We start from the raw sequence: 26,348 nt of genomic DNA on the forward strand, positions 1-26,348 counted from the left end.
CATGAAGTCATCATCGACAAAACGCAAGGTTATTTCATCCCTCAAAAAGGGGATCTCACATCTAGGGGGAGCTTAACTCTAAGAATTGAGTCAAAGCAACTCTAATGGTGTGAACACATCAATGCATTATGTAAAAGTGGTAACCCCACTTGAGCTTAAACGATGAGTATGACCTATGATCAAATGTTCTCATTTGACTCCTAAGTCAATATACTCATATATAGATGACCTAGTCATCGCCAATTGTTTGATAGATGCTAGAATTGGTGTGCATGCTTTGCCACATATTTCATTTGCCATTCTATTGTGTGAGCATGTTGGTTGCATATTTTACTCATTCGAGGACATCCACTTGTTGCTTTGATTGTTTGGGTTCTTTTTCCTTTTGCCAAGTGGATGGACAAGAATGCCTAAGAACCTTCTCTAGCTATCTATGCTTTTCTCGTCTCAAACTCTATTCATGCTACATCACAAAATTTTATCAAGTCAGATTCGAACCACTCTGTGTGAGGAGCACTCGGAGTCCTTGATTCGTCACAGACTTAAACTTCCAAAACTTCTTTGTGATTCTCGGTCTGACCGATTCCTCCATTTCCGTCCCACCGAGATCACTAAGTCGATCTAGGTTTTCAATCTCGGTGCAACCGATTTGCACTTTTTGGTCCCAGCGAGTTGCTGTAACTGTATATAGTTATGCATCTCGTGCTACCGAGTTGTTCCACTCGGTCACACCGACAGGGTCGGGCTATATATAGTCACGGGCAAAAATTTGGAAATTTCTCCGAACCTCTTCGCCCGCGCATAGCTCGCTCTGCCACCAGGGTCTTCGGATCGTCTCCTTGTTGCTAGCCACCTCCTGTCACTGGTCTCCGCCGCCGTCAACGGTTTTCACCCCCGCCGTTGCCGCCGTAGCGAGTTCATCACCGAGCTAGGGTATGGACTCGATCACAGTGCTATCCTCGTCTGATTCCTAGCACATTGTGTTCATCATGTATCTTGCCACGATTAGAACACTCCTATCTAATCAATATGATCCTTAGAATAGATGTGATTTGAGAATTTAGGGTTAGGTCTCCGCCGAAACCATCTCGGACCCACCGAGTTGAAAAACTCGGTCCCACCGATTTGGCTAACGCCATTGCACTAGTAACTCTCGGTCTGACCGAGAATTACAAATCGGTGTGACCGATTTTAGAACTTTGTGAAACCCTAGCAGTCTCGGTGCCACCGAACTGTGACTCGGTCCCACCGAGTTCACCAGTTTAGGTTCCAAAACTGCTTCGGTATCACCGAGTTTGAAAATCGGTTGATCCGAAATGCTTTCTGTGGAAAACTAAAACTGAGTTTTTGAATCATTCTTTTGCAAAAATCTCTGCATTTTCTGATGCTCATCCATTCTATCTCATCTATAACTATTCACAGGGTCAGCAGTCAGTGATTTGCAGCATGTCAGACCAAAGTGACAGTCAGAACAAGTCAGAAGAGCAGGTGCACATGAGTGAGGGCACTAGTCCCTCTAGCAGCTCAGATGAAGGGAGCAGAAGCACCCCAAGCAATCTGCCTAAAGCTGCCACCAGGTCAAGGAAGAAGAGAACCTCAGAATCTAAGGATGAGGATTATATGGCAGAAGAAGATGAGGCTACTTCCAAGAAGGTAGTGCTCAAAAAGGAGTATGGATCAGCCAAGACCACTAAGCCTGGACTTAATAGGAAGGTCCCTGCCAAGAGGACACCTATGCTGAAGGTCAGAGGATCAACTCAAATACCTGAAAATCCTGATCCCAAAGAGCCAGCTGCTACTGAAGGAAAGAGCTAGTTGGTTTCAGAGGGGGCTGGGGCATCTGTCATCTGTTGGGGATCGTAGCAGAAATTCAAAATTTTCTATGCATCACCAAGATCAATCTATGGAGATACTAGCAACGAGAGAGAGGGGAGTGCATCTTCATACCCTTGAAGATCGCGATGCGGAAGCGTTGCAAGAACGCGGATGAGGTAGTCGTACTCGTGGCGATTCAGATCGCGGTCGATTCCGATCTAAGCGCCGAACAACGGCGCCTCCACGTTCAACACACGTGCAGCCCGATGACGTCTCCCGTGCCTTGATCTAGCAAGGAGAGAGGGAGAGGTTAGGGAAGACTCCATCCAGCAGCAGCACGACGGCGTGGTGGTGGTGGAGGAGCATGGTACTCCAGCAGGGCTTCGCCAAGCACTACGAGAGACGAGGAGGGAGAGAGGTAGGGCTGCGCCTTGGGAGAGAGAGACTCGTGTATTGGGCAGCCCCAAAACCTCCACTATATATAGGGGCAAGGGGAAGGGGGAGGCGCCCTAGGGTTTCCCCTAGGGGGGGGGGCCAGGGCAGATGGGATCTCGCCTTTGGGTGACTTGGCCCCCAAGCCAGGAGGTGGGAACCCTAGATGGGGCGCCCCAAACCCCCTGGTCACGTGGGAATAGGTGAGGGGGGCGCACATCCCCTTAGTGGGATGGTTTGCCCCCTTCCCTTGGCCCATGAAGCCCCCCAACACTTGCCGGGGCTCCCGAAACACCTTTCAGTCATGCTGGTCGTCACCCGGTACCTCCGAACACTTTCGACTCCAAAACCCTTCGTCCAATATATCAATCTTCACCTCCGGACCATTCCGGGACTCGTCGTGACATCCGGGATCTCATCCGGGACTCCGAACAACATTCGGTAACCGCGTACATACCTTCCCTATAACCCTAGCGTCATCGAACCTTACGTGTGTAGACCCTACAGGCTCGGGAACCATGCAGACATGACCAAGACATCTCTTTGGTTAATATTCAACAGCGGGATCTGGATACCCATGTTGGCTCCCACATGTTCCACTATGATCTCATCGGATGAACCACGATGTCAAGGATTCAATCAATCCCATATACAATTCCCTTTGTCTACTAGTAAGATACTTGCCCGAGATTCGATCATCGGTATCCTGATACCTTGTTCAATCTCGTTACCGGCGAGTCTCTTTACTCGTTTCGTAACACATCATCCCGCGATCAACTCCTTGATCACATTGTGCACATTATGATGATGTCCTACCGAGTGGGCCCAGAGATACCTCTCTGTCACACGGAGTGACAAATCCCAGTCTCGATTCGTGCCAACCCAACAGACACTTTCGGAGATACCCGTAGTGCACCTTTATAGCCACCCAGTTACGTTGTGACGTTTGGTACACCGAAAGCATTCCTACGGTATCCGGGAGTTGCACAATCTCATGGTCTAAGGAAACGATACTTGACATTAGAAAAGCTTTAGCAAACGAACTATACGATCTTGTGCTATGCTTAGGATTGGGTCTTGTCCATCACATCATTCTCCTAATGATGTGATCCCGTTATCAATGACATCCAATGTCCATGGTCAGGAAACCATGACCATCTGTTGATGAACGAGCTAGTCAACTAGAGGCTCACTAGGGACATGTTGTGGTCTATGTATTCACACATGTATTGCGGTTTCCGGTCAATAGAATTATAGCATGAATAATAGACAATTATCATGAACAAGGAAATACAATAATAACCATTTTATTATTGCCTCTAGGGCATATTTCCAACATCATCCCCATTTCCAGTTTCTGATGAAAGGTAAACATGATGCAACACTCTAATGCATGAACTAGCTAGGGTGTGACAACTCGCCCCCACTTAGAAAAATCTCGTCCCGAGATTTAGGATCCTCCGAAAAGAAGGCGGGATACTCGAGTCAAAGACGATCCTCCCTTTCCCAAGTTGCTTCTTTCTCAGAATGGTGCAATGTGCGACCATTGAACCTTGAGAAACTTGATATTATGACGTCGAGTGGTCCACTCGACTTGGTCGAGGATACAAATGGGTACTCTCGATATGTGAGATTGTCTTGAAGATCAAGCATTTCATGGTCCACTCCACAGATAGGATCTGAGAAGCAAAGCCTGGGTTGAGAAACATGGAAGACATCATGGACTCTGGAGAGGTGCGGAGGTAGTTCCAATTGGTAGGCAACTTCTCCTTGTTTGGCAAGAATGTGAAAGGGTCCAAATGTAGCGAGGAGCCAATTTGCCTTTGATACCGAAACGATGGGTTCCCTTCAGAGGAGTAACCCGAAGGTAAGCCTTCTCGTCAACCACAAAAGTCATAGCCTTATGTTTTTGGTCATATTGGCTCTTTTGACGAGATTGGGCTGTTTTCAACTTTTCACGAACGATGCGAACTTGCTCTTCTGCTTCCTGTACCATATCCGGGCCAAAGAATTGTCTTTCCCTGGTTTCTGAGCAGTTAAGAGGCGTTCGACACCTTCGTCCATAGAGAACTTCAAAAGGGGCTTTACCCAGGCTAGATTGATAGCTGTTGTTATAAGCAAATTCGGCAAATGGAAGGCATTTCTCCCAATCCATTCCGAATGAGATAACAGAAGCTCGAAGCATGTCTTCTAGAATCTGGTTGACGTGTTCTACTTGACCACTTGATTGAGGGTGAAAGGCGGTGCTAAAGGAAAGGCGGGTTCCCATAGCATTTCGGAAACTTTCCCAAAATCGAGAGGTGAAGAGACTTCCTCGATCTGAGTTGATTTCCAGTGGAACACCATGGAGGGACACTATCCGGGAGATATACAAGTCTCCTAGCTGACTAGCGGTTATACTCTCACAGATAGGCAAGAAAATGGGCCACTTTGGAAAGACGATCAATAACGACGAAGATAACATTATTCACTCTCTTGGTCCTGGGAAAACCGATGATGAAATCCATACCAATTTTATCCCATTTCCATTCAGGAATAGCTAAGGGTTGAAGGGTGCCAGCAGGCTATTGATCCTCTGCATTTATGCGACAACAGATGTCGCAGTTAGCAATAAAATGAGCAATTTCTCTCTTCATCCTAGTCCACTAGAACCTCTGGCGTAGGTCCTGATACATTTTGGTGCTACCGGGATGAATGGTGAGAGGAGACTCATGAGCTTCCTTAAGGATCAACTGCCGTAGTTGCCGCTTCTTGGGAACCACTAAGCGGTTTTTGAAGTACACGACACCTTGATCATTCACGGAGAAACATGTAGCAACTCCGCTAGCAATGTTCTCCTTGATCCGAGATATCCCCTTGTCATACCGCTGAGCGGTTATGATATGATCCGTAAGGGTAGGTTTCACCACCAAGGTGGAAAGGAATCCTTGAGGAACAATGTGAAGGTTAAGCTTCCAAAATTCCTCATGGAGAAGTGGTTGACTTTGTTGTAACATCAGATTGTTACAATAAGATTTACGACTTAGTGCGTCAGCCATGACATTGGCTTTTCCTGGGGTGTAAGTTATCCCTAAGTCGAAATCTGTGATCAACTAGACCCAACGTCTTTGCCTGAGATTCAAATCCGGTTGGGTGAATATATACTTCAGACTTTAGTGATCAGTGAAGATTTCGCAACGATTACCGAGGAGGTAATGTCGCCAGGTTTTGAGTGCATGGACTACAGCTGCAAGCTCTAGATAATGTGTGGGATAATTTTCCTCATGTGGGTGCAATTGCCGTGAAGCATAAGCAATTACGTGACGATCTTGCATGAGAATGCAACCTAGTCCTTGTCGCGAGGCATCGCAATAGATAACAAATTCCTTGGAGAAATCTGGTGGTACCAGTACGGGAGCAGAAGTCAGGCGTCTTTTCAGTTCCTGAAAACTATGCTCGCACTGTGGGGTCCACTCGAACTTTTTATCTTTCTTGAGGAGTTCAGTTAGAGGTTTAGCAACTTTGGATAAGTTCTCGACAAAGCGGTGACAATAGATCACTAAGCCAAGGAAACTCCAAACTTGCTTAACCGATTCAGGTGGAGTCCAATTAAGAACGACTTGAACTCACTCGGGATTGACAGCAATACCCTTACCAGAGATTACATGGCCTAGGTCACTTCTGGCAACCAAAATTGACATTTAGAAAATTTGGCATAAAGGTGATGCTCTCAAAGTTTCATCAACACTAGCCTTAGATGCTCGGCATGTTCTTCCTCATTCTTGGAGTAGATGAGTATATCATCGAGGTAAACCACGACGAATTTATCCAAGTACTCCATGAAGATTGAGTTCATTAACCGAGAGAAAGTGGCTGGGGCATTGGTTAAACCGAAGGACATGACGGTGTACTCGTATTGGCCATAACGAGTAACAAAAGCCATTTTCAGAATGTCCCCATTCTTGATTTTCATTTGATGGTAGCCCAACCTCAAATCCATCTTAGAGAAGACTGAGGATCCAGTGAGATGATCATACAGGTCGTTGATCCTAGGGAGCGGATACTTGTTCTTTATTGTGACCAAGTTGATGGGTCGATAATCTACAACCATCTGATCCGTACCATCCTTCTTCTTGACGAAGAGTACGGGACAAGCCCATGGAGACGAACTAGGATGGATGAAACCCTTTTTCAAGGACTCATCAAGTTGTTTCTTAAGCTCGGCCAGTTCTAGTGGTGCCATCTTATAGGGTCTCCTAGAGATTGGACAGTTCCCAGAATAAGATCTATCACGAACTCGACATCTCTGTCAGGTGGAACACCTGGCAATTCTTCTGGAAAGACATCCAGAAAATCACGGACTACCGGAACGTCTTAGAGGTCTGGCAAAGGACTGGCATTGAGAGAATATAGCTGTCGATTGGCTACTCGGGTCAAGACATTGACTATCTCGCCTGATGGATATGTAAGTTGAACAGTCCTAGAGAAGCAATCAATCTTGGCATGATGGGCTGACATCCAGTCCATACCCAAGATGATATTAATATCCAAAGATTTGAGAGCTATTAATGATGTAAGGAAAACAAGTCTGTCGACTTGAATTTCGTTCCCATGGCTTGCTCTAGAGGTTTGCTATCTAGAACCAGGAGTAGAAATTTCCATGGTGGAAGGCATGTCACAGAATGCGGTGTGATGCAAACGAGCATAGTTTTCGGATATGAATGAATGAGATGCTCCAGTATCGAAAAGAACAGATGCCGGATGGCAGTTAACAAGGAGCGTACCGAGAACGACGTTAGGATCCTCCTGAGCCTCTTCAGCCGAGACACAGTTCACATGGCCACGTGCAATGGTGGCCGGCTTGGCGTAGCACACTTTCCCTGTTGGCTTGCCATGGCCAATAGCCTTTCCAGACTGGTTGGGGTTGGTCTGGGGACACTCTCGCATGTAGTGGCCTGGTTCCCCACACTTAAAACACGTCACAGAGCTGGTGCGTGGAGGTGCAATGTTGGTTGATCCACCATAGGACTTTGCTGGTGCATATTGCTGAGCTGGGTGAGGCACTTGATAGGATGGCCTCGGTGTGAACCTGGGTGGCAGGGCAGTGTTAGGCACCCACACCCAGCGCTTCTAAGGGCCAGAACCGGATGAGGAACCAGTGTCACGGCCATGCTTGCGTGTTGCTTCGAAATCAGTCTGACCTGTCTCAGCACTGATGGCCTTGTTCACAAGCTTTTGGAAGGAAGTGCACTCGTGCAGACGGAGATCACGGCAAAGCTCGAGGCTAAGTCCCTTGCGGAACCTTGCCTGCTTCTTGGCATCGGTGGAAACTTCCTTAGTTGCATAATGTGCTATGTTACCGAACTCCCTGTTGTATGCATCCACAGAGACTCTACCTTGGGTGAAACTGCAGAACTCCTCACGCTTGCGATCCATAAGACCCTCCGGAATGTGATGTTCACGGAAAGCCTCACTGAATTCTGCCCAAGTAGTGACCTGGCCAGCTGGGCGCATGGCCTCATAGTTCTCCCACCAGAGACTGGCGGGGCCTTGAAGATGATAGGCAGCAAAAGTGACCTTATCAGCCTCAGCTACGAGTGCAGAACGTAGCTTGTGGGTAATGCTATGAAGCCAATCATCAACGTCGAGGGGCTCGACGGAGTGATGGAAGGTGGGTGGATGTTACTTGATGAAGTCACTGAGCGACACCAAGTTATTCCTCTGGTGCAGAGCTGTGTTATGTTCGATGCGTTCCAGCAAACGGCTGGTCTCCCATTTGTTCCTCTCGGCCTCCAGCATGACCTCAGCCAGAGAAGGAGGATGAGACAGGTTCGCATCTCTAGCTCCACTACCTTCAGCCTGCTCCGGGGGAGCAGGGTTGTTGCGGGTGTTGACCATCCTAGGAAAACAAGACAATGGTTTAGTCCAGAATGATAAGATTCTGACATAGAAATGCAGAATGTAAGGGATAACTCGGAATGCAAGATGATCATCCGTATGACATGGTAAATACAGAAACTGCTAAATTTATTCCATCGTCATACACACCATACAAGGTTTACTACAAGACCAAACTGAGTACAACTGCGGTGAAAGGAAGATTACATCTCATTGGAGGCATCCCAAGCTCCTATACATTATTTTTCTACACCTCCGGAATGTGGTACACACTAAGTCATATCCCACGAGTCACGCGGGACTGTGGATGATATAACTGTTACAATACTAGTGGTTCTACCATCAGCTTAGACATCTCCGTAGTAATCTTCATAGAGATTACCCCTATGTACTGGAAGCTGGACGTGATCATCTGGAAATAGTCGATCCTGTGGAGCCTGCGGTCCATAAGGACTCGGATGTGGCCTGGGTTCAACAAACAGCGGCAGACGAGGTCCATGAGGAGGAGTGATGCCCCCTACATCACACCAATCCATACGATCCGGCAGACTAGACCACACGGGGTACAGATCCCGCATATCCATATACCCAGCCTGCACAGCAGGTGCAAACCGGGTCAAAGTGGCCCAGTGATCAGACCGGGAGTTGAAAAGCTCCAATCGCAAGGCACAATTTTTGTGGTCCTTATCCTCAAGCATCTGTGCGGTAGTGCGGAGCAGCGAATCCTCATGAGAACATTCGGTGTAAATAGCTGTGAAATAACCTTCTGCCCCAGGGAGTGACGCTGGCATATAGCGGAAGTTAGTGTTCCGAAGCAAGGCAGTTCTAGCCCGCATAATAGTCATCATCGAATAAGCAATGTCCTGCACGGACATCTCGATGGTAACCCCAAGTCCATATGAGCAATGGAGGGGTTTAGTGGATCCAGGATAGGAAGGGAATATCCTGACTGTGCAGAGGTATTGGCTTTGATTGAAATCTCTATACTGCTCCTTAACGGTGTACTCGGGATACCATCGGTAACCAGCCTCGATCATTACGCGGACCAACATAGCAGTGTGGCCAGGTACATCGAGGCACCGAGTCAGACGAACAACTTGATTCTGGGTGCGGGAGGCCATCTGAAACATGATGTGATGCAAAGGCATTAGAATTTCTAACAGAAATTGGACAACATAACGGCTGTAAATGCTCAAAAAAGATTTTGAGACACTTTGCAAAGGATTGCATAGACACTCAACAACATCATATCAAGATTCTAGGTCCATCTTTTCAACATAACGGGGTAGTAGAACTAAACTAGGCTTGTATCCATTAAACCTATAAGGTACTACTAATTAGTAACACGTGAACCTGGTAGAGAGAAGAGATCCTAATCCTTAACCCCCAATGGAAGAATGGACTGACTCAGTGCAGAATGCCATGAGGTAAAGGAGTAAAAAGAACCTTACGTTCCATCCCACAATCAATTCCCCTACATATAACTAAAGCATCTCTAGACTCAACATCGACCAATTTGGCTTGGAGAACCTACATGCAGTCCGACTCTGATGCCAACGCTGTCAGGACCCCGACTCAATGCCACATCGATCTAGCATGTAACACCTCATATCACTTTGCGGCCTCACGCACGGTATTCCCACGGGTGTTGCCTTACCTTGCTCGGGACCGTCGCGCCTTTTGGCACACGTATATGACAGTGTCACTAGCATCCATATGACAAGGAGCCCGGGCTGACATGGCTAGTCGTGAACCCAAAGTGGCACTAACTTACAGGGACATGCATACATGACCTAGCAATGAACGTGTCGGTCATCAACGAGTGAAACCGGGCTGTAGCACTAGGCTAGCAGGACTTCGGTAAACCGGGCTATAGCAGGCTAACAGGACTCCAGTAGTCATCGCCTGACATTTCCCTGTAGGGACAGACACATGAACGAAGAAGGACACATGCCGGCCAGCCTAAGTGTTCCTGAGAAGTAGCAAGCTACCATGGCTCAGTGGAAGCACTAGGAGACATTTCCCGGTAAGAGAGGCTACTAAGGATAAACAACTAGATAGTCAGATCCCACACATACCAAGCATTTCAATCATACACACAATATGCTCGATATGTGCAAATACAACATGGCATCACAACATGACTCTACATCTCAAGTAGTTTATTTAAAGGCTCAGAGAGCCATACATATCATACACACAAGTACGGGTCACAAGACCCAGCATTCAAGTCATACAAACATACAAGCCAACAGCGGAAGTAACATGTCCGAGTACAGACAACTAGAAATTAAAAGAGGCTTGAGAAAGCCTGACTATACTACACGGCCATCATGAGGTCAGGATCACCACCTGGGCTTCAGCCTACTCGTCGACATCGACGTCTATGAAGAAGCCATCAGAAGGGGTTGTAGCGTCTTCTGTAAAACGTAAATTGAGCAAACATGAGTACAAAGGTACTCAGCAAGACTTACATCAGATCCTACATACATGCACATTATCAAGAAGGGATGGTGGGGTTATTGCAGCAAGCCAGCTTTGACTCTTGGCTAAGCTATCTTACGAGACACCAACTTGAAATTGTTTGCACACTCGAGTCCACTACACACCACTTCAATACACCACCGAGGATCCACCTCCGTCATCCTATGGAAGAGCCATCCTCGGCACTCACGCTTATCTTGAGGCTTTTAGTAGTATCCATTTACTTGTCTATGAACTGTATAGGCAACCAAGTAGTCCTTTACCGCGGACATGGCTATTCGAATAGATGATGTTAACCCTGCAGGGGTGTACTTCTACATACATGTTTCCACCACTTAGCGTCTGCACACGACATGTGCTCGGCAGACTTCAAGCGAAAGCCGGCATGTGGGTATAGACCACGACCTAACTAAACACCTAAGTCTCTAGTCCAGGTTTATCGCCTATTCAGGTTCCATCCGCAGGGAGTCCAGCCGAGGTTTCCACATACGGCCCTGAACAATGTGTACAGGGTTCCGAGGCACCTAACGGGTGCCCGGCATACCCGACCACGTACCTACCGCATCACAGCCCACCCCAAGGGTCAGCACTGCCCACGGCCTCCAGTAAGCTACAAACACCAGAAAGTACTTGCAACTCCTGGACAGAGGACTAGGGTGGATAAGAAGTCGAGCGAGTCAATTAAGGATCCCAATGTATGGTAGTAGTTGATTCTTAAATCACACATACTGATCTCAGTGCTTAAGGACGGTTCCAATGAAACAACCCACCATGTACTCCTACATGGCCTCTCATCGATACCTTTACCAAATCATGTTCAACACATCACTCTCATTACCGACATGATCATTTCACTCTAGCCCATCACCCAGATGAACCAGACCTGACACGACTCTAAGAATAGCATGCATAGCAAGGTAGGAAACACATACACATGGCTCAATCAACTCCTACACATGCTAGTGGGTTTCATCTAGTTACTGTGGCAATGACAGGTCATGCAGAGGAAATGGGTTCAACTACCGTAGCACACAACAGTTTGAAATGCGTTGTCTTAATGTAGTAAAACAGAGTAGGAGCGAGAACATGGGATTGTATCGATATGATCAATTGGTTGGTTGCTTGCCTTGCAGGTCCGTGGACTGGTATTGTTCCTCGTTTGGGTACTCGCGATACTCTTGGAGGGCATTACCTGCCGCAGAGAGCACCGATATACAATCATCACCAAACAATGTGCAACAATATGATGCATGCATGAGACATGGTAAAATGAGTGTATTGGGCTAACGCAACTAAGACCAGATGGGTTTGGCCCATTTTGAATCAAAGATTCAAGTTCCAAGCTCATATATGGCCCTTAATAGTGCTTTATCATGTTCTGCACTAAACAATGGGTTAACTTGCTTAAACATGCATGAAACTAGTACAGATGGATAGATTGGATTTTCCTGATCATTTTTCATATATAACACTTTGCATTTGGAGCTACAGATTAATTTCTATGAATTTTGGAAGTTTGTAGCATTTTTGGAATTTCCTGTATAAGAATAAATCCAGTAAATGAATTATTGCGTCAGCGTTGCATCAGGGTGATGTCAGCAGTCAACGGGAACGGTCCAGGTCAAACCTGACCAGTGGGTCCGGCATGTCAGTGTCATTAGTCTAACTAATTTTTAGTTAGTACTAATCCTAGGTTAATTAGCAGGGCGGGCCCCACCTGTCATTAACCCAGGGGGGTCAAGCTGGGTCCACCCGGGGTCAAACATGGTCAGCGGGGTCAAACTCGCCGGCGTTTAGCCGCGGCGAGGCCAAACGCGGCGGGGCAGTGCGGCATTCGGGCTCCGGCGACCAAAAAGCCGGCGGAGGGCTAACAGGCAGGGTGGCGTGGCCGTTGCATGGCCGGAGTCTCGTCGGTGGCGCGTGCGGTTGAGCTTTGTGCGGTCGCTATGGTGCTCGAGAGTAGGAACAGAGAGGATGGGGAGGTAGCTAGGCTCACGGTGGTCATGGCAGAGCAAACGGCAAGGTCGGGGACGAGCTGCTGTAGCGGTGGCGGCGAAAGGGATCTCCGGTGACAGTCGGTGAAGACGAGGTCGGTGGAGGCGGTGCAGAGTGTGCGAGCGCTCGGGGCTCGGCTAGCTCGACAGAGCGGATGACGGCGGGGCTCGTGGACACGATGGAGCGGCACGAGGACGACAGTGGGCGCGGCTACGACGGCGGTGCGGTGGCAGCTGCTTCAGCCATGGCGGGAGAGGGCGAGAGAGAGGGCAGGGGGAAGAATGAGATGTCTGGGGGCTCGGGGCGGCGCCAAGGAGGCCCTTCGAGGCGTCGCGCTGGCGCGGGCGATGCAGGCAGGCAGGGAGGTGGCGTGGCGAGCTCGGCGGCATCACGGTGTCCCTCCTCTGCCTACTGGCAGAGGTGGGTGGTGACTGGCATGGCCAGGTGGGCCGGCCCAGTGCAGGTAAGTGGCCACTGGCCTTTCTCTCTCTCTCTCTCTCTCTCTCTCTCTCTTTTGTCATTTTAATTGTTTTTCTATTTTTCTGCAAGTGTTTGGCTTTATTAAAAATAGCTAGATATTTCCAAAAACCCTGGAAATAATTAGGGGCTTTGTTTAGATTATTTCCAACAGCCCACACTTATTTCCAGAATTATTTGAGCATTTAAAATATTTTATATTATTTGAATGCCCAAACTCAAATAGCTAATGATTTAATCCACTGACCTTATGTGTCCTAGAAAAATGTGAACCAATTTTGGCAGAGGTTGTAATCCAAGACAAAAATGATGGACATTTTAGAAGGGCATTTCAGGTTCATTGAAAATATTTTTAGTAAACCCTAGTTGGTTTCAGAGGGGGTTGGGGGTTCTGTCATCCCCATTACAGTTTACGATGAAAGGTAAACATGATGCAACACTCTAATGCATGAAGTAGCTAGGGTGTGACAGCCTCCCCTCCTCGTCCGAAACCCAAGCACTAACAATGGCAGAACCGAGCAGCGTCCGCCGAAAGAGTGGCTGGAATTTGCTCCCCACAGAGGTAATCAAGCTCATTGTTTCGCGTGTGGACAATCTCAGTACCATGCCGCTCGCCGCGTGCTCGTCGGGGCTGTACCATTTACTCAAAGCCCTCAGGCCAGAGCTTTTTAAGCCAACTCCTTGCTTGCTGATGCCGCCTAATCTTCAGAAACGGTGTGTCACGCAGCATAACGATTGTAGGGTGGCGAGCATCAACCCCCTTGACTGCGATCCGATCCCCGTCACCCTCAACTACATTAACGGTATGTACTGGGTCGGCATGAACACATGTTGGATGGTGCTCATCAACGGTCGCAGCAGCTGGATGCTCATGGAGGTCTACACCCAGCGATTGATCCCCCTTCGTTCAATTAACACTTCACTGCTTTGGCATCGCGGCCCAGAATACTCGGAATCTTATAGTAGCCAACATGATACCAAGTTTGATTTGCTCAAGGTTGTAACCTGCCAAGTGCCCACAAGATCTGCGAATTATAAAGACTTCAGGCTAATTGCGTTCTTCAACCGCGGTCTCGCCTATCTGATAGGTCACTACGGTAAGTGGATAAATCTGCACGTCCATCGCAGGATCATACATCCTCCATGGTTCTCTGATGCCATTGAACACAAGGGCTTTATTTACGCCGTTGACTCCTTTTATGGCTACACGTATTGCTGGCCTACTCTAGTCATCGCTACAATCGGCTGTTACAGGAGTATGTTACTTTCCTATGATATCATGATGGCTTGCTTATATTACTGTCAACATTTACTAAAAAATATCCATGCTCATAACATGATGTTCTTAAGATTGACTACATCAAGAGCCCTTTTTTATTTGACTCCAACTTGATATGATGTTGTAGGCCGCCTGGTGTCCCTACCCTTCCTAATCCCATAACCTTTCAAAGAAAAGCGGCATGGCAGTTGCAGGTGGTTCCTGGCTCGATCAGACAACGGCGAACGATTGATGATCGTTCGCACATACCAGACGTGTTGTTTCGCGGAATACAATCACAGTCACTACAAGGTCTTTGAGCAGGATCCCAACTTCTCTGGGCCTTCAGGAATTTTTGACTGGAGGCTGGTAAGTAGCCTTGGTACACGCTCTCTGTTTGTCAGACTAAATTATCCGATTAACCAGGAGACAACCAACGACAGGGATCATGATGGCAGCGCGGTTTCGTTCATCAGGCAAAATTGTGTGTAGACAGCGTACCATGCGTCTCTGCATGCACCATACCCTGATATGTGCCGCCACGCTTTGCAGCCCAAAGTAGGAGAGAGGGTCGCAAGTATGAGACTTCGACCTGCTGGCTCGAGTTTCCCCCGCCAGGCACCCATTTGGTTCAAGCCGTCAGCCAATCTCCACAGCTTAATAAATATTAACATCTAACTGAGCCAGTTAGTTAGATGCGTACACTTGGTGTAGTAGGATATTTATTTAGTTTGATGCATAGACTTGTTCTTTTTTGGTAGCCCTTTTATAATAATGGCTGATGTTTGGTTTGGAAGAGAGAGCTGCGTCTTCACTCTTCTGGCCTGCTTACTGCTTCTGTTGCACCCCCAGCCCTGGTTGCTGCTGCTGCTGGTTTCAATGTACAATCAGTAGTATATTTCGTCTGTTGGTTGAATAAATGTGTTGTTAGAACGACAAACACAATGTTTTGGAAGTCGTTGCACGATTTGATCCTTAGTGCCCCGTACTATACGTAACACATACTATTTTTCGTACGGAACACATTTCCACTTGTTGATAACATGCAACCCACTGATGAAGGCCCAATAGAGGAGCCCACAATTAACTGGAAGGGAGGCTCTCACATGAATCCGTCCCAGGTACATGCTCATGGTCCCCTAAACATAAATAAGTAAATAAATAAATAAAGCTAAATGATCATGCACCAGTTCTTTAAATTCATGCTTTAACAGGAGGATATTATTTCCTATGATAGTGTCGTTACATTCAGTCGATATTATTCTTAGGCAAAGATAGCGAGCAGTCTTGTTTATCCCAACATTTTCTTCCTACAACCAGTGGACCCATGCAAATTGTAGTCAACGTCGTCAATAGTTCCGGTCCATTTTTATTTTTCAATAAGAATGTCCAACCCAGCCCAACACATTGGCAACAACACTTTATCCTCCGCCTTGGTGCGCTCGCCGCGGCGCCGCCGTCCGGCCCTGTCAACATAGTTTTTTTTGAAACAGTCCCTGTCAACATATAGTGAATCGGGAGAGAACTGTAGTTGTGAGTATGACAGTACAGACCCACCAGGTCCACTCCCGAACACAAGCAAGCGCCTATTTTACTACTTAGATGCACCACTCATTTTTTTACTCTAATCCACCCTGCTGATATCTGGGACCCACATCATTTTTAACGTATCTATAGCCCTATATAGTGTGTGAATAACTTTGAAAGTCGTTCATTGGATGAAGCCAATCCGACGGTACACAGATGGCAAATCCGAGCATTACTTGCCATTGGATACGATCTACATTCCATCAGATTTTGCCACATGTAGAATCTAGAAAACTCCACATGTAGAAGCATAATGCACAAACCACCAGAATCTCATGCGTGCAATGCACGTGTACCTTACTAGTAGTCAATTAACGACAGAATTGCACAACTTTTGTTTTGAGTAGTAATTCGGAGGAGCAGGCTATAAACTAGGTTGTGCGGTCTCTGTGGCCCGTCTAACAACATGACCAGCCCAACAGATTTTTCTTTGGGAAAATAGGTAGCCCAGTATTTCTTTTTGAAGAATACCCAAGCTAGGCCTATTTGTTTTCTTCGACTTATTGGGCTGCAAATCTTTCAAGACAAGGAGGGATGCATTCCGGCCTGGCCAAAGAGTATGGTCAGTGTCTGTTAAAAGTAATATCAAAGGGGTTGAAAATTCCAAAAAAATTATAGCAAATGGGATATTAGTTTCTTTCTTTGTTTTTGTTCTTCACTGATATTTTATAGTATTTCATTGGATTTAACATGACATAGTACTAATTTTTTTAAATTTGTTTTAGTATGGCTACTAATTTTTGGACTAAGAATATTTTGTTCTCCAACCAAAATTTGCGAATTTTCAAAATTTCGCACATATTTAGTTAATTTTTTTAACCCTGGTACTTACCAGAAAATGGGCAGCAATTCTAAAAATGGAAAACAGGCTGCAATAATTTCCATATGAATTAGAAAATGAGTAAAAATTATAAAAATAATAGCAAATGGGCTGCACATGCCACAGATTTCGAGGCTGACTTGTTTACGCAAGGCTTTGTGAGTCAACACACGATTCTAGCAGCAGTGACTGTTGGATGTCCATCCAACGGCCGACGTGCTTCTTCAATCTCTAATTTTCCTGCTCCAGCCGCCTAAACTAGCGCCGGTGGGACTGCCTGCTCCCTCCTTTTGTGGCCCGCTGTGATGTCGCGCAGGCTTCCCCGGCCCACCCTACTCCCTCCGCTGGCCTGGCCGCACGCAATCAACTGCCTCCTTATTACGTGAAAAAAAATGATTCCTCCCACTGACATCTGGGGCGCACCGGTTGGGAGGCTGACCTGTGGGCCTACTAAGTTGACGCGTACGCAGGGCTTGTCAACTTAGTCAACAAATGATTGTAGCAGCAGTAACCGTTGGATTTGAATCGAACGGTCCCGCTGCTTCTTCAAGAGCTGCTCTTCTTGCACCAGCCGCCCAAACTAGCGCCAGCGAGACCGCCTGCTCCTGCCTCCAATGGCCGGCTATGCTGCCATTGAGGCCTCAGCGCCCCCTACTACTCCCACCTCTAGCCAGGCCCTACAGCCACGGCAGCCTCACACCTCAGTCGAACCAGTGAACCCTCGTACTCCTCTCCGCGTGGGCATCCACTGCCGCGTCTTCCCCAGCTCCACGTCGTCACCTTCCTAGGCCTTGCCGTCGTCCACCGCCCTGGTGCTCTCGCTGCGGCGTGGTTAACGTGGTCATGGAACGACTTCCATCAGACGTGGACTGTACGTCGAGAGGCTGATAGCTGGGTCCGCGGTCGCACACAAGGAAATGCCTCCTTATTACGCGCAAAATAATGATTCCTCTAGCTGACATCTGGGACCCACCGGAAGGGCCTCTGTATTTCGCGAAAAAACGTTCCCCCCGCTAACAGGTCGAACCCACCAGCTATATCTTCGCACGCAAGGAAGTGTCTCCTTATTACGCACAAAAAAATGAATACCCCCCTGCTAGCTGGGACCCACCATAGTGGGTGTCTGACTTGTGGGCCTACTAAGTTGACGGGGACGGAGGGCTTTGTCAACTTAGTCAATACTCCAGTGACCATATGATGTCCATTCAACGGCCATAGTGCTTCTTCAACCTCTGGTCTTCTTGCTCTAGCCGCCCAAAGCAGCACCGGTCGTGCTGCCAGCTCCTGCCTCCCGTGGCTGGCTGTGCTGCCACAGAGGCCTCACTGCCCCCATACTACTCCCACCGCTGGCCAGGCCATCCCTCTACTCACCCAAACCCCCTGTTATTCTACGGCGACGGCAGCCTCACACCGCAGCCGAACCAGTGATCCCTCATACTCCTCTATGCATGGGCATCCACTGCCGCGTCTTCCCCGGCTCTGTGTTGTCCCCTTCCTAGGCCTCACCGTTGTCCACCGCCCTGGTGCTCTCAGTGCGGCGTGGTCAACATGGTCCAGGAACGGCTTCCATCGGATGTGGACTGTATGTGGAGAGGCTGACAGCTGGGTCCACGGCTGCAGCAAGGAAGTGCTTCCTTATTACGCGCAAAATAATTATTCCTCCACCTGACAGCGGGGACCCATCGGGCGGGCCACCGTATTTCGTGAAAAAAACATTTCCCCCTGACAGCTAGGACCCACCAGCTACATCTTCGCATGCAAGGAAGTGCGTCCGGGCCAAAAAAACGATTCGCCCCCTGACTGCTGGGACCCACAAGCTACATCTTCGCACGCAAGGAAGTGCCTGACAGTCGGGACCCACCTGGTCGAAGCGAAAGTAGCATTATAATTCTGGTTGCGAATGTGTACATACATATATACTGGTCGATGTGGAGGCGCGCACGTGTCGTAGTAGAGGCGCGCACGTAGCATGTACACGTACATACAGCGGCCAGTGTGCAAGAAAGAAAATATGGCCACGTATGTGTATATACGGGCGTGGTCTCGAACGCCTACTCGCGCATATGTATGGCCAGGGCTCGTGTACATGGCTGGGTCGGAAGGAAGAAACATCATCATCATCATGTTCATGGGGAGCCAGCCAGCTGGGTCGGAACGGAATGCATTGTCGTGTTCATCGGGAGGGCTTGGACGGAACAGGCGATGGAAACGAGGCCTGGCATACCGCAGAGCGGAGGAAACGACCTTGTGTTCGACCGACCACGTTCGAAATGGGATCCTGTTCATTGGGAGGGGTCTGGCGTACTGCAAAACGGAGGAAACAGACCTCCTACGATCGAAACGGGGGTCCTATTGATCGGGAGGGGTGTGGTGTGCCGCAAAACGGACGAAACGGACTTGTGTTGAAGCGCTATGATCGAAACGGGGGTCCTGTTCAACAGGAGGGGTGTGGCGTACCACAAAACGGGACTCCACGGGATACTGTTCATCTCCACCGTCGACCTCCTCTAGCCTCCACGGGCTACTGTTCATCCACCGTCGACCTCCTCCAGCCTCCACGGGCTCTTGTTCATCCACCCTCCATCGCGTGCTACTCCACCAGCTACTGTTCAACCACCCTTCCACGGGCTCCTATTCAACCACCCCTCCATGGGCTACTGTTCATCCACCCCTCCACCTTCTACTGTTCATCCAGCCCTCCACGGGGTCGTCCTATTCATCCAGCCCTCCACAGGGTCATGTTCATCTAGCCCCAACCGGCTCGATCGATCGGGGTCCTCTTCATCCAGAGGCAATGCCACGGGGTCCTGTTCATCCACCCCCACCGCTCACTGTTCATCCAAACCCCCCTGCAACGCTCACTGTTCATCCAGAGGCAGCATCGATCGGCTTCAATTAGCAGCAGTAGAGAAGGAATCGCTCGATCGGGTTTAGTTAACAGCCATCGATCGTTCGCTTGGGTTCAGTAACGCGTAGCCTGCAGTGTAATCGCTCGGGTTCTGTTAGAGCCGAACGCCTCACTCAGATTCAGTTAGAGCCAACTCCTCGCACACACGCGCGTACGTGTACAAGAGAAACACGCATCGCTCGGCCCCCGACCACCCACCGTAACCGGGAACTCCCCGAAATTTTCCTCGCCCTCGCTTCTACCACGGTTTTTTCCGTCATGGACGGCCCAAAGAATGTCATGCAGCTGCGTCTCCGGCCTGTCCAGGACGAAAAGCCCATTTTCTATCTTGATTTTTTCTCATAGAAGTAGGAGCCCACCACATCTATGATGATACCGGGTTTTGTCACAATTATCGTCTTAGAAGTGTCATAAGTATGACAATTTTTTTTCATTCGGCCCAAAATGTCACGGATGTGTCTTTTTTTGTAGTGAAGATAGAAGACTTCGTCCCGTGTCCGGATGGGACTCTCCTTTGCATGGAGGGCAAGCTTGGCAATTTGGATATGAAGATTCCTTTCTCTGTAACTGACTTTGTGTAACCCTAGCCCCCTCCGGTGTCTATGGGTGTGTTTGGTTCGGGAACGAAGTGTAACGGAATGTCACGGTTCCATTCCACTAGAATGGGTTGGTTCCGTCACCGTGTTTGGTAGTGGCAATTTGAAGGAATGGAATGGTTACATTTTGATGTTTAGTTTGAGAGATGGAATGGGATGAGTTTATTTATCTCATCATGAATTAGAGTGAATTTTGGACATTGAAAAGGCAGATAAATATTGAATTGTGCAGCAGTGTGAGCATCAAGATTCAAGAACACTATCAAAAACGAATCACAGCTGGTCTGATTGGATTTCAGTCAAACAAAGGCCACCCAGATACCAAAGTCTGCATCTGATCTGTGTGCTACAAGCAAAAAATGCAGCTTGCTTGTCCAGCCTTGCTCCTCCAGTCGACAAGATCGATAGCAGCGACCCAAATACAAAATTCTGGATCAACAGCAGCGACCCAAACGCAGCCTTGCTCCTTCAGTTCTTTTTCAATCATGTGTCCGATGGGGTGAATTGCACATTGCTCTTGCACCGAGGCTGTCCAGCCGCTCGAGCTCGACCTCGATAGCCATGGTTGCGAGCTAGGCTGGCCTTCTTCCAGTCGCACAACGCCACACACAAAACATGCGCCTCCTCACGTACACACAGACGCACCTCACCCCGAACTCCTTCCGCCAGATCCTTGGTCGAGGGGGAGATAGGAGGGGCGGGAGACGCCGGCGAGGCTGCACTTCCGATGAGGGGCAGAAGTCAACAACGTAGCGGGCGTGATGCAGGCTGCGTCTTCGATGAGCCAGACCTCGGCTGCGCGTCTGTCACACCCTAGCTAGTTCATGCATTAGAGTGTTGCATCATGTTTATTCTTTCAGCAGAAACCTGAAATGGGGATGACAGAACCCCCAGCCCCCTCTGAAACCAACTAGGGTTTACTAAAAACTTTTTCAATGAACCTGAAATGCCCTTCTAAAATGCCCATCATTTTTGTCCTGGTTCAGAACCCCTGCCAAAAGTGATGCACATTTTCCTAGGTCATCCTAGGGTCTTTGAATTAAATCATAGATATTTGAATTTGGGCATTTAAAATTATATAAAATATTCAGATGCTCAAATATCTCCAAACTAAAATGTTTCATGTTGGAAATAATCCAACTATGGACCAGGAGTAGTTTGGTGATTTTAGGAGTTGCCTAAGTATTTTTAATAATTCAACAAAGATGCAGTAGTATTAAAAAAATCAGAAAACAGTAAAAAATAGCAAAACCTTACCTGGCGCCCAGCACCCGGCCCACCTGCCGGCCCAGCCCAGCGCCGCTCCAGCGAGCTGCTTGCCGGCCAGGCAGGCAGGCAGGTGCCCGACGGCAACCGCAGCGCACGCCACACAGCTGGCCGTCGCCCTGCTTCACCTCCTCGCCTCGGGGCTGGATGGATGAGCTCCACGCAGCGCCGTGAACCCGCAGGACACCTCCATTCTCCCCCAACCCCTCTCTCTCGCGCTCCCCCGCCATGGCCGACGCCATCGCCGCCACCCCCTCGCCGTAGCCACGCCCTCCGTCAACCCCACGCCGTGCCGCCGTGTCCAGGAGCTCCGCCGCCGTCCACTTCATCGAGCTAGCCGAGCCCCGAGCGCTCGCAAGGCCCGAGTCCACCGCATCGACCTCGACCGAACCGCCGTCGCCGGAGATCCCCTTCAACGCCGTCGTCGCTCCGGTCCGTCCCCGGCCGCACCAAGGGCTTCGTCGAACTCCCCGTGAGCTTAGCCATCTTCCCCTCCCTTCTTTTCTTGCTCCCGAGCCGTGTCGCGACCTCTCGGAGCTCAACCGCACCCACCGCCGCAGAGCTCGTCGCCGACGTGCTCCCGGTCATCCTCCGTCCACTCCACGGTGTCCATCATGCTCACCGCGTCACGTACCACCTAACTAGCTACTCCCCGCACCTCACCGACCCCTCTTGCGTCAAGTTCGACTTCAGTCGAACTCCGGTGGCCGCCAAAGTCGTCGCCGGCGCCAACTCCGGCCACCCCGACCCCAACGGACTCCACCAAGAGCTGCGGTTCGTCCTCAGCTCCTCTCCGGTGGCCTCCGCGACTCGTTTGGTTGCCGGAACGGCAAAAACCACTTCCGCCGCCGCGTCGGGCTCGCCGGCGGCTAAACGCCGGTGCAGCCGACCCGGGTTTGACCACGGGTGGGCCCTGGTTGACTCTCCTGAGTCAATGACAGGTGGGGCCCAGCCCTGTTAACTAATTAGGATTAGTTTAAATTAATTTTAGTTTAATTAATCACACTGACACGCGGGACCCACTGTCAGGTTTGACCCGGACCGTGTCCCGTTGACCTGCTGATGTCACACTGACGTCAGGCTGACGCAGTAATTGATTTTCTGGATTTAATCTAATATAGGAAATTCCAGAATATAATTTAAACTTCAAAAATTCATAACTTTTAATCTGTAACTCCAAATCAGACAAGTTATATATGAAAAATGATCAGAAAAATCCAATCTATCCATTTGTACTATTTTCATGCATGATGAAACAAGTTAACTTGATGTTTAATGAAGAACAAGGTAAAACACTTTAAAGGGCCATGTATGAGTTTGAAATTTGAATCTTTGGTTCAAATTGGTTCAAACCCTTCTGGTCTTAGTTGCATTAGCCCAACACACTCATATTGCCATGTTTCATGCATGCATCATATTGTTGCACATTGTTTGGTGATGGTTGTGTATCGGTGTTCTTGCGGCAGGTTCTGCCTCCGAGGAGTACCGTGATTACCCTAACGAAGAACCGTATCAGTGCATCGAACCATCAGGCAAGCAACCAACCATTTGATCATATCGATACAATCCCATGTTCTCGCTCCTGCTCTCTTTTACTGCATTAAGACAACGCGTTCAAACTGCTGTGTGCTACGGTAGTTGAACCCACTTCCTCTGCATGACCTGTCATTGCCACAGTAACTAGATGAAACCCACTAGCATGTGTAGGAGTTGTTTGAGCCATATGTATGTGTTGTTCCTACCTTGCTATGCCTGCTATGCTTAGAGTCGTGTCAGGTCTGGTTCATCTGGGTGATGGGCTAGAGTGAAATGATTATGTCGGTAATGAGAGTGGTGTGGTGAACACGATTTGGTAAAGGTATCAATGAGAGGCCATGTAGGAGTACATGGTGGGTTGTTTCATTGAAGCCGACCTTAAGCACTGAGATCTGTATGTGTGATTTAAGATACAGCTACTACCATGCATTGGGCCCTGAAATATGACCCCGCTCGACTTCTTATCCACCCTAGTTCTCTGTCCAGGAGTTGCAAGTAGTTTCTGGTGTTTGTAGCCTACTGGAGGCCGTGGACAGCGCTGACCGTAGGGGTGGGCTGTGATGCGGTAGGTACGTGGCCGGGAATACCGGGCACCCGTTAGGTGTCACGGAACCCTGTACACATCGTTCGGGGCCGTATGGGAAACCTCGGCCGGACTCCCTGCGGATGGAACCTGGATAGGCGATAAACCTGGATTGGAGACTTAGGTGTTTAGGTAGGTCGTGGTCTACACCCATGTCAGCTTTCGCTTGAAGTCTGCCGAGCACATATCGTGTGCAGACGCTAAGTGGTGGAAACATGTATGAAGAAGTACACCCCTGCAGGGTTATCATGATCTATTTGAATAGCCGCGTCCGCGGTAAAGGACTACTTGGTTGCCTATACAGTTCATAGACACGTAAATGGAAACTACTAAAAGCCTCAAGATAAGCATGAGTGCCGAGGATGGCTCTTCTGTAGGAAGACGGAGGTGGATCCTCGGTAGTGTATTGAAGTGGTGAGTAGTGGACTCGTGTACGCAAAATCATTTCAAGTTGGAGTCTCGTAGGATAGCCTAGCCAAGAGTCAAGCTGGCTTGCTGCAATAACTCCACCAACCCTTCTTGATAATGTGCATGTATGTAGGATCTGATGTAAGTCTTGCTGAGTACCTTTGTACTCATGTTGCTATAATCTACATTTTTTACAGAAGACGCTGCAACCCCTTCTGATGGGTTCTTAGTAGACGTTGACATCAATGAGTAGGCTAAGGCCCAGGTGGTGATCCTGAGCTTGTGAAGGACCACGTAGTATAGCTAGGCTTCCCAAGCCTCTTTTTATTTTACTAGTTGTCTGTACTCAGACAAGCTACTTCCGCTGCTAGTTTGTATGACTGTATGACTTGAATGCTGGGTCGTGTGACCCGTACCTATGTGTATGTTATGTATGGCTCTCTGAGCCTTAAATAAAGTACTTGTGTCGTAGAGTCATGTTGTGATGCCATGTTGTATTTGCACATATCGAGCATACTGTGTGTATGTTATTGAAATGCTTGGTATGTGTGGGATCTGACTATCTAGTTGTTTATCTTTAGTAGCCTCTCCTACCGGGAAATGTCTCCTAGTGTTACCGCTGAGCCATGGTAGCTTGCTACTGCTCTGGAACACTTAGGCTGGCCGGCATGTGTCCTTCTTCGTTCCGGTGTCTGTCCCTTCGGGGAAATGTCACGCATTGAGTACCGGAGTCCTATTAGCCCGCTACAGCCCGGTTTACCGGAGTCCTGCTAGCCCAGTGCTACAGCCCGGACCCACTTGCTGATGACCGACACGTTCGAAGCTGGGTCATGGATGCCTGTCCTTGTAAGTCTGTGCCACTTTGGGTTTACGACTAGTCATGTCAGCCCGGGCTCCTTATCATATGGATGCTAGCGACACTATCATATACGTGAGCCAAAAGGCGCAAACGGTCCCGGGCAAAGGTAAGGCGACACCCGTGGGGATACCGTGCGTGAGGCCGCAAAGTGATATGATGTGTTACAGGCTAGATCGATGTGACATCGAGTCGGGGTCCTGACAGCGTTGGTATCAGAGCTGGACTGCCTGTAGGTTCTCCAAGCCAAACTGGTCGATGTTGAGTCTAGAAATTCTTTAGTTATATGTAGGGGAATTGTTTGTGGGTTGGAACGTAAGGCTCTTTTTACTCCTTTATCTTATGACATTCTGATCTGAGTCAGTCTATTCTTCCACCGGGGGTTAAGGAACTAGGATCTATTCTCTCTATCAGGATCACGTGTTACTAATCAGTAGTACCTTATAGGTTTGATGGATACAAGCCTAGTTCAGTTCTACTACCACATTATGCTGTTAGGATGGACTCAGAACTTTGATATGATGATGTTGAGTGTGTATGAAATCCTTTGTCAAATGTCTCAAAATCCTTCTTGAGCATTTACAGCTGTTATGCTGCCGAAATTTTGCTAGAAATTCTAATGCCTTTGCATTATGGTTGTGCTTTCAGATGGACACTCGCAACCTGAATCAAGTGGTTCGCCTGACTCGATGCCTAGATGTACCCGGCCATACCGCCATGTTGGTCAGGGTAATGACTGAGGCTGGATACCGTTGGTATCCCGAGTACACGGTCGAAGAGCAATTTCGAGACTTTAATCAAAGCCAGTATCTCTGCACTGTCAGGATATTTCCATCTTATCCTGGATCCACCGAGCCCCTTCACTGATCCTATGGACTCGGGGTTACTATTGAGATGGCTGTGCAGGACGCCGCCTACTCTATGATGACCATCATGCGAGTCAGGTCTGGCCTATTTCGGGACTCTGATTTCCGGTATATGCCAGGATCACTTCCGGGAGCACAAGGGTATCTCCAGGCTATCTATGCTGACCCCACTCAGGAGGATTCACGGACTCGCACCACTGCTGAGATGCTCGAGGATAAGGACCGTGAAAATCGGGCCTTGAGGCTAGAGCTTTTCAATACCCGTGCTAACCATTGGGCCACATTGACTCGGTTTGCACCGGCGGTGCAAGCTGGATATTCAGATATGCACGATCTCTATCCTGTGAGATCTGCTCTGCCAGACGTGATGGGTTGGCGTGATGTAGGAGGCATCACCCCACCTCGCGGTCCCCGCAGGCCACCGTCTGTTGGTCCAAGACCTCATCCTAGCCCCTATGGTCCACAAGCTCCGCGAGATCTTCTGTTCCCGGATGATCATGTTGAGCTTCCAGTCTATGGAGGTGACTTCTACGAGGACTACTACGGATCGGTCTGAGTTAGTGGTAGTATCACTAGTTCGTGCT

The sequence above is a fragment of the Triticum aestivum genome, chromosome 5B, assembly GCF_018294505.1.
Source record: "Triticum aestivum cultivar Chinese Spring chromosome 5B, IWGSC CS RefSeq v2.1, whole genome shotgun sequence".
Classification (NCBI taxonomy): domain Eukaryota; kingdom Viridiplantae; phylum Streptophyta; class Magnoliopsida; order Poales; family Poaceae; genus Triticum; species Triticum aestivum.